An 8,695-nucleotide genomic window follows, 5' to 3' on the forward strand; every position below is an offset into this window, starting at 1 on the left:
TATGTCACACCCACGCGTCCGATAACCGTTCAGCAAGGGAGTTAGCAGAGGTGTACAATAAACGCAACCGGGCCAGGATAGGCAACACCTTTTTATGTACCCATGTCGGCACATAAATAGCCAACGACCAACGACCAACGAGAACGAGGTGGCCATTACGGAGGATTACTTTACCGTTACGTTAGACCATTACGCATTTAAAATAATCAATAAATAGCCACTGCACGGCCACTGTTTCAATTACATAGAAATGTAGTTTTATTTCTATCTAAAGCTAGCTTTGGTTTCCTCCCATTCGCATTCCCATTCCGCATTCCAGGGACCAGCTTTGCCCGTGAACAACACAACACACATGGTTTGGTCTGATAATTGTACACAGTTTTGCGATTGTATCGAAGGATCGAATAAAATTGCTTCACAAACTTCACCAACCACCCCCAACCCAGAAGCGGGTTCCTTGACTGGGTTTTACCCGTAGCAGCAGTATATGGGCACCTGGGCAATACGCAGTGCCGGACAGACAGCACTGCACAACGAACACAACTTACACATCACCCACACACACACATACACACACATCATTTGTTTATTTACACCCACACAAATCATTACCTTGCACCGTTCGATATTCAGACATTGTGCGAGAAGCGACCGCGTTGCCGGGCCAGTATGAATGCGGTGCGTTTATAATGCAGTGCTGGGTACGCGCGTGTTTGGCGCACTACTGTGAGGCGAAACTAACAACGACGCCGGTGATTCGCGATGCTGGGAAAAGGTGCGCCAGTGGGAATGATGGCTTGTACAGCGCGCACAGCTGCCAGTACTGCTCGCCGCCTGCGAAGGGCCCGATCAACGCGGCCAGCTTTGTATGGGCGTGCGTCTATGCGGCAGTGTCGAAAATTCGTGATTTTTTCGCAACTACCCCCACGGGGGACTAAAAACGACGGCGGCGGGGGCAAAAGGAGTGGCAATGGGCGTGGTCTGGTTGTTTGTACAACGCGTACGTCGGTGCCACCACTGGCACCTGGCACTGGGTACAATAATATTACAATGTGCATGTTCATAGGCGACGACATAGTTTAAAAAAAAAACGATGACACTTAACGTCTGAAACCGTCGTCGTTGGTCAAAATAAACGCGTCCTCGAGGCGAAAAGGCGCGCACGCATTAAACGTCGGGTAAAAGGTCGGCCACACATTATGCTTAAGCGGCTGGAAAACAGAAACTCCACATAAAAAAAAAAAGAAAAAAAAAACAAAACGAAAATTTCAAAAAGCTTCAGTAGAGTTAGTGATGGGATTTGATTCCCGGGGCGGCCCTGCCATGTGACGACCGGCGCCGCTGTAGCGTCGGCCACCGGACCACTTGTGCGAGGTGAAGGAAAGGTACTGAGAAAAGCGCCAAAGTACATACGGTTGATACACTGACACATTCTCACTGCGGCGCCGTACGCGAGAGCGTATGCTCTCCTGAGAATGCTCATCGACCGATCGAATGATTGCGAGAGCGAGACCGGTACAGGAATTAGAACGACACAGTCTAGCGAATGCTCTACCGTTGCTGAAAATGTCTCTTTCGGAAAGGGGGAGGGGGGAGTCGAGAGCGTAAAAAATGGCGAACGCATCGTGTGTAGCTGTTTGCTTCTGTGATTGTTGTTAAATGTAATGTATCGACCTTGGGCAGCTATGACACCATCAATAAAAGCGAGACTGACGCGGCGGGATCGCGCAGTCGTAGAAAGTAAGCCGCAAGCGACACACGCTGGTGTCTTCCTATTAATTCTAACAATTGTAAGCTCATCGAGCAAACTCAAGCTTTAGTCTAAACGATCCCGTTCAGAAGGCGTTTGAGCAATTTATGGCGCTTGGCTTCCTAAAATATTATGTCACACCCACGCGTCCGATAGCCGTTCAGCTAGGGAGTTAGCAGAGGTGTACAATAAACACAACCGGGCCAGGATAGGCAACACCTTTTTATGTACCCATGTCGGCACATAAATAGCCAACGACCAACGAGAACGAGAACGAGGTGGCCATTACGGAGGATTACTTTACTTTACCATTACGATAGACCATTACGCATTTAAAATAATCAATAAATAGCCACTGCACGGCCACTGTTTCAATTACATAGAAATGTAGTTTTATTTCTATCTAAAGCTAGCTTTGGTTTCCTTCCATTCGCATTACCATTCCGCTTTCCAGGGACCAGCTTTGCCCGTGAACAACACAACACACATGGTTTGGTCTGATAATTGTACACAGTTTTGCGATTGTATCGAAGGATCGAATAAAATTGCTTCACAAACTTTACCAACCACCCCCAACCCAGAAGCGGGTTCCTTGACTGGGTTTTACCCGTAGCAGCAGTATATGGGCACCTGGGCAATACGCAGTGCCGGACAGACAGCACTGCACAACGAACACAACTTACACATCACCCACACACACACACACACACACACATCATTTGTTTATTTACACCCACACAATTCATTACCTTGCACCGTTCGATATTCAGACATTGTGCGAGAAGCGACCGCGTTGCCGGGCCAGTATGAATGCGGTGCGTTTATAGTGCAGTGCCGGGTACGCGCGTGTTTGGCGCACTACTGTGAGGCGAAACTAACAACGACGCCGGTGATTCGCGATGCTGGGAAAAGGTGCGCCAGTGGGAATGATGGCTTGTACAGCGCGCACAGCTGCCAGTACTGCTCGCCGCCTGAGAAGGGCCCGCTCAACGCGGCCAGCTTTGTATGGGCGTGCGTCTATGCGGCAGTGTCGAAAATTCGTGATTTTTTCGCAACTACCCCCACGGGGGACTAAAAACGACGGCGGCGGTGGCAAAAGGAGTGGCAATGGGCGTGGTCTGGTTGTTTGTACAACGCGTACGTCGGTGCCATCACTGGTGCCGGTACAATAATATTACAATGTGCATGTTCATAGGCGACGACATAGTTTAAAAAAAAAACGATGACACTTAGCGTCTGAAACCGTCGTCGTTGGTCTAAATAAACGCGTCCTCGAGGCGAAAAGGCGCGCACGCATTAAACGTCGGGTAAAAGGTCGGCCACACATTATGCTTAAGCGACTGGAAAACAGAAACTCCACATAAAAAAAAAGAAAAAAAATAACAAAACGAAAATTTCAAAAAAAGCTTCAGTAGAGTAGTGATGGGATTCGAATCCCGGGGCGGCCCTGCCATGTGAAGACCGGCGCCGCTGTAGCGTCGGCCACCGGACCACTTGAGAGAGGTGAAGCAAAGATAGTGACAAAAGCGCCAAAGTACATACGGTTGATACACTGACACATTCTCACTGCGGCGCCGTACGCGAGAGCGTATGCTCTCCTGAGAATGCCCATCGACCGATCGAATGATTGCGAGAGCGAGACCGGTACAGGAATTAGAACGACACAGTCTAGCGAATGCTCTACCGTTGCTGAAAATGTCTCTTTCGGAAAGGGGGAGGGGGGAGTCGAGAGCGTAAAAAATGGCGAACGCATCGTGTGTAGCTGTTTGCTTCTGTGATTGTTTTTAAATGTAATGTATCGACCTTGGGCAGCTATGACACCATCAATAAAAGCGAGATTGACGCGGTGGGATCGCGCTGTCGTAGAGAGTAAGCCGCAAGCGACACACGCTGGTGTCTTCCTATTAATTCTAACAATTGTAAGCTCATCGAGCAAACTCAAGCTTTAGTCTAAACGATCCCGTTCAGAAGGCGTTTGAGCAATTTATGGCGCTTGGCTTCCTAAAATATTATGTTACACCCACGCGTCCGATAAACATTCAGCTAGGGAGTTAGCAGAGGTGTACAATAAACGCAACCGGGCCGGGATAGGCAACACCTTTTTATGTACCTAGGATGTCCAAATAAATCGAAGCTCCGAAGGCAAACGCTGTTCTGTTAGGACAAACGCGACGCGGACCTAAACAGGTACAGCCTCCCACGTAGGATCTCACTAACACACTTCACCAATACAATTAATATTGTTAGCCTATAAGGATCTTTTTATCTGTTAGTAAACTTCACATGTAATAGTAATCCACACAGCGACAGTTCATTAGCCGACAGCCAGGCTTGTGCGAGCAGCGAACAAGTTTCAACAAGGAAGTGTTCGTCGAGATTATGGGGTCGTTAGACATCCTTCCACGGACACGGAGCGGAATCCACTAAGCGCAGGGGAGCTGCTTTTGAGCATTGCGCAATCGCTCAACCCACAGCGTGCCCCTGGTGACGGCAACAACATCCCGAACGTGGCCTTCATTGCAGCGATGACGGCCTTTCCCGGTGTCTTCAGGAGAGCGTTCCAGCACTATATTGATTCCCGGACCACTTCCCGGACGAGTGGCGGGATCGGGAGCTGCAACAAACGGACAGTAGTTAAGAACGTGTGGCAGTATTTGGCTGAATTTGCGAAAGTGAACGGTATGTGCGCTCTTACCCGATGCCCAAATCCTTGTTTCGTACATCGTCAAACGACGGCTAGATGTTCCGTTCCTGTGCGTTCCTGCGACGGAGCAAAAAAAAAAAAAACATCACCGTGAGTATAATCAAGCACATCCGTTGGTGTCCGGAACACTTTGGTTGATGTTATTACCGTCATCGTTAGCGGAATGCGAAACTACTCACCCAACGTATGCACTGGACGTACCGCGCATTCACCATCCAGAAGTATCGTCTAGCAGAAGAGCGTGTGAAACAACAAGTACAGCACACTGCCTCCCCGCCAGACCGGCAGACATCCACGCGCACGAAACACTCTCCACACTCTCGCGATGGCCACTTGCACGCATCTCAGGCAGTCCTGGATGCTGGAGAGACTCAGCACACGCGCGTTGGTAAGCCTGGCAGGATGTGCACAGCAAACACAAATCACTCGCGCGAGCTTTCTTTCGTGTATTCGGTAACTGGATCGAGCGGAGGTAACAGGCTGCCCCCGAATTCTGTCCGGGGGGCAGGCCGCCCGCCTGTGGAGTTTTCAACGCCGAAAGACGTCGAATTAACGTCGAGCATACACTTTCAAACACTGTGTGTAACGGGCGAATGCGAGGCCGGCACACGGAACACGAAACACTAAATTGAAAACATGAGAAACACGGCAAATCTCTGTTTGCCTACTAGACGACATTAGATAATGACAGTGTGAATTGAAAACACATCTCAGCACACATTGGAAACCATCCATAGGAATAATTAATAAGTAAAAGTCAGGCATGCGTTGAAACCATTATTTAGCAAGCTGAAGTGTGCAACAGACGTTTTTTCCACTGTGTCTCATCTCAGCACCATATTTCATCGAAAATGGCCAGCCGTAAGATCGGAAACCGTCGTAATGATACGTCGTTGCACCTGGAACAACTGACGTGTGAACTGAAGAACAAACTGAACGAACTGCCGCGAGTGAGCAACGTGACATCAGATGACAACGGACCATGCACAGCGGCAGATTTAAGGGTTTGGGAGTACAAGAATTTCGTTTTTATGCCAGACGACATGAAGCGTTTTTACCTGTCGACCGATGGGATGCACACGAGCTGGACTTACAATTATTCGAAGCGCGCAAAATTACGTGTAGGCCACCTCTACATACCTAAATTGACGCAAATCCAGAACCTCGAACTGAAAGGACCGGGAACTGTGTTCGAGCTCGACCGCATAGGTGACAGGGGTTTCGTTTTACTCGTGTACAAGACAAACGTTACAACCCGTCCGGAAATTTATTTGTTGGAAGTGGGATCGTGGAAGTGGACACTGTTGGCGGACTCCTTTACGACCTACTTACGCATGAGCATCGAGCATCTCGGGCTACCATGTTGGCAGTTAGCCTTTGCCAGCTGTCGCCTGCCAGGGTGGGCTGAACAGCTGTTTTTGGTGCTGGCTCCACATTTGCTGTTGGACTATGACGAAATGCTAGGAGCGAGGAGCGCGAAGCTAAACCAACGAGCGCAGCACCCGCTCAATGTGCTAGATCCGGCTAGATTTTGGACCACGGTACGACGCATGCGCTCGGCACATAAATAGCCAACGACCAACGAGAACGAGAACGAGGTGGCCATTACGGAGGATTACTTTACCATTACGATAGACCATTACGCATTTAAAATAAACAATAAATAGCCACTGCACGGCCACTGTTTCAATTACTGTTGTATCTTGTGATACAATATATATTTTATTCCTTTTCTAATTGTACACGTCTTTTGTGCCCGAGCCTGCAACGAAGAGTGCGCGGTTTTCTTGGCGTCCCCAGAAGCTGTCAAGCTTCAACCCGTTTATAACCCTACGCTCACGTCTCCAACATCCCCCTGCTTTAATTGCGATAATCGCTCATCCAAACAGGCTGCTTCTTTAATCGTGCTGATCGACGTGGAGCTGCATCCGAGCAGGTCTGCTGAGAGTTGTCGTTATCAGGCTCAACATGTTCCGTAGTCGTCGACGGAACTAAAGATGAGGATGCCGGCTCGATACTTCCAGGCATGTCCCAGGCATCCAACAATACATGCAGTGGAAGCTGTGTTTGCTGACGGTCGTCCGCTGCATGTCGTATTCTAAGCTGGTTTACGTGGTATCGTAGAGACCTACCGCAGATGTCAATCATGTACATCACGCTTCCCAGACGATCAGTCACTACTCCGGATACCCACTCCCAGCCATTCCGATGGTATCTTTTCACGTAGACCTTGTCGTTTACGCAGAAATTCCTTCCGACGATAGTGTCATTCACCGCTGGTTGTCTAGCAAAATTACGAGAAGATGGTCGCAAAAGCTCGAGAGCGGTTCGAACTTTCCTATTCAGCATCATCTCCCCCGGCGATTTCTGCTCCAGCGTCTTGTTCGGCGTGGTTCTGTATGCCAACAGAAATTCATCAAGGGCCTCATGCATTCCACCATTTCCTTCGCGGATCTTTTTAACAGCTCGCTTAAAGGTGTCCACGAACCTTTCAGCCTGCCCGTTCGATTGCGGATGATACGGCGCAGTTCGCACATGATGGATACCGTTCTGTATGCAGAAGTCCCCGAACTCCGAACTGGTAAACTGCGTACCATTGTCGCTGACAATCGTCTCTGGCATACCAAACCGTGCACACAGTCCTCGTAATATCTTAACCGTTACTTGTGCAGTTGTATGCTTTGTCGGTATTATTTCTGGCCATTTGGAATACGAGTCTACTGCCAGAAAATAATACTCTCCCTCGATGGGCCCGGCGTAATCAATATGAATACGCTGCCAGGGAGCGGTCGATTTTGGCCAATCCACCGGTGCACAGTGCTCTGGAGACTTCGCTGCACTTGCACACGGTTGACACGTTTTAACAACGTCCTCGATTTCACTGTCCATCTTTGGCCAATAAACGTATCCTCTTGCTAGTGCCTTCATACGAGTTACCCCAGGGTGTCCTCTGTGCAAGAGCTTCAGCACTCGATCTCGCATGTTTGCTGGAATCACAACCCGTTCTCCGAATAAGAGGCAATTTCCCACAGTGGATAAGGCCTCCCGCCGTACGAAGAATTGTTTCAGCTCTACACTTTTCTCTTCACCCATCGGCCAACCATTCTGGACGAACTGGAACACCTTCCGTAACATAGAATCTGTTTGTGTACCACGCTCCAAATCCTTGAAATTCAACGGCAGGGCTTGAGTTGCACTCGTCACCAGATGATTCATATCATCTTCAAGCTGGATACTAGCAATAACGTAATCCTCTTCTGGCTTTTCGTGACGATTCATCAATCTCGAGAGGATGTCCGCATTGCCAAACTTGTCTGTCGCTACGTATTCTATAGTGAAATCGTAAAGAAGAAGCGCTAATGCCCAACGCTGAAGCCTGTTCGCAGTGTACAACGGAATTCCTTTACGTGAGCCGAAGATTCTGAGGAGAGGTTGGTGATCAGTTTGTAGCGTGAATTTACGTCCGAACAGCATGCGGTGGAACTTCGTCACAGCGAACACAATTGCGAGACCCTCGCGATCTGGCTGACTATAGTTCATTTCCACCTTCGTTAACGCTCGCGCGGCATGCTGGATAACCTTTACACGCCCATCCGGAAACCGATGACTGATGGTAGCTCCCAAACCTACTAATGAAGCATCCGCTGACACGATTATATCCTTCGACGGATCATAGTGGGTCAGAAGTAGGTCGGAACTCAAAATCTCCTTAAATCTCTCAAAAGATTTCTGGCATTCGGCTGTCCACTTGAATTCGCCTCCCTTTTGCAACAAAAGGTCTAGAGGATACCGCAGATCTCGCATCTGTGGTACGAATTTCCCATAATAATTTATCGCACCAAGATACGATCGAACCTCACTCAGCTGCGATGGCGCTGGCATTTTCAAAATGGCTTCTATTTTCGACGGGTCCGGTCGTAGGCCTTGCCCATCCAGCAGATGTCCCAGGTATCGTATTTGGGGTTTCAAAAAGGAACATTTTTCCACACGTAGCTTAAACCCAAACTCCTCGATCCTTGACAAAACAGCTTGCAGATTCTTCAGATGGCTTTTCACATCTGCACCACCTACGATGATGTCATCCATATAACCCGCAACACCTTCCAGCCCACTCAACATAGAGTCCACGATCTGCTGGAATGCACCAGGTGCTGTTTTTACCCCCGGCGGTAGTCTGTTGAAACGGTAAAGCCCCTTGTGAGTGTTAATAGTTAACAACTCACGACTTTTCTCGCATACTT

Source organism: Anopheles stephensi, unplaced genomic scaffold (genome assembly GCF_013141755.1).
Source record: "Anopheles stephensi strain Indian unplaced genomic scaffold, UCI_ANSTEP_V1.0 ucontig436, whole genome shotgun sequence".
Lineage (NCBI taxonomy): Eukaryota > Metazoa > Arthropoda > Insecta > Diptera > Culicidae > Anopheles > Anopheles stephensi.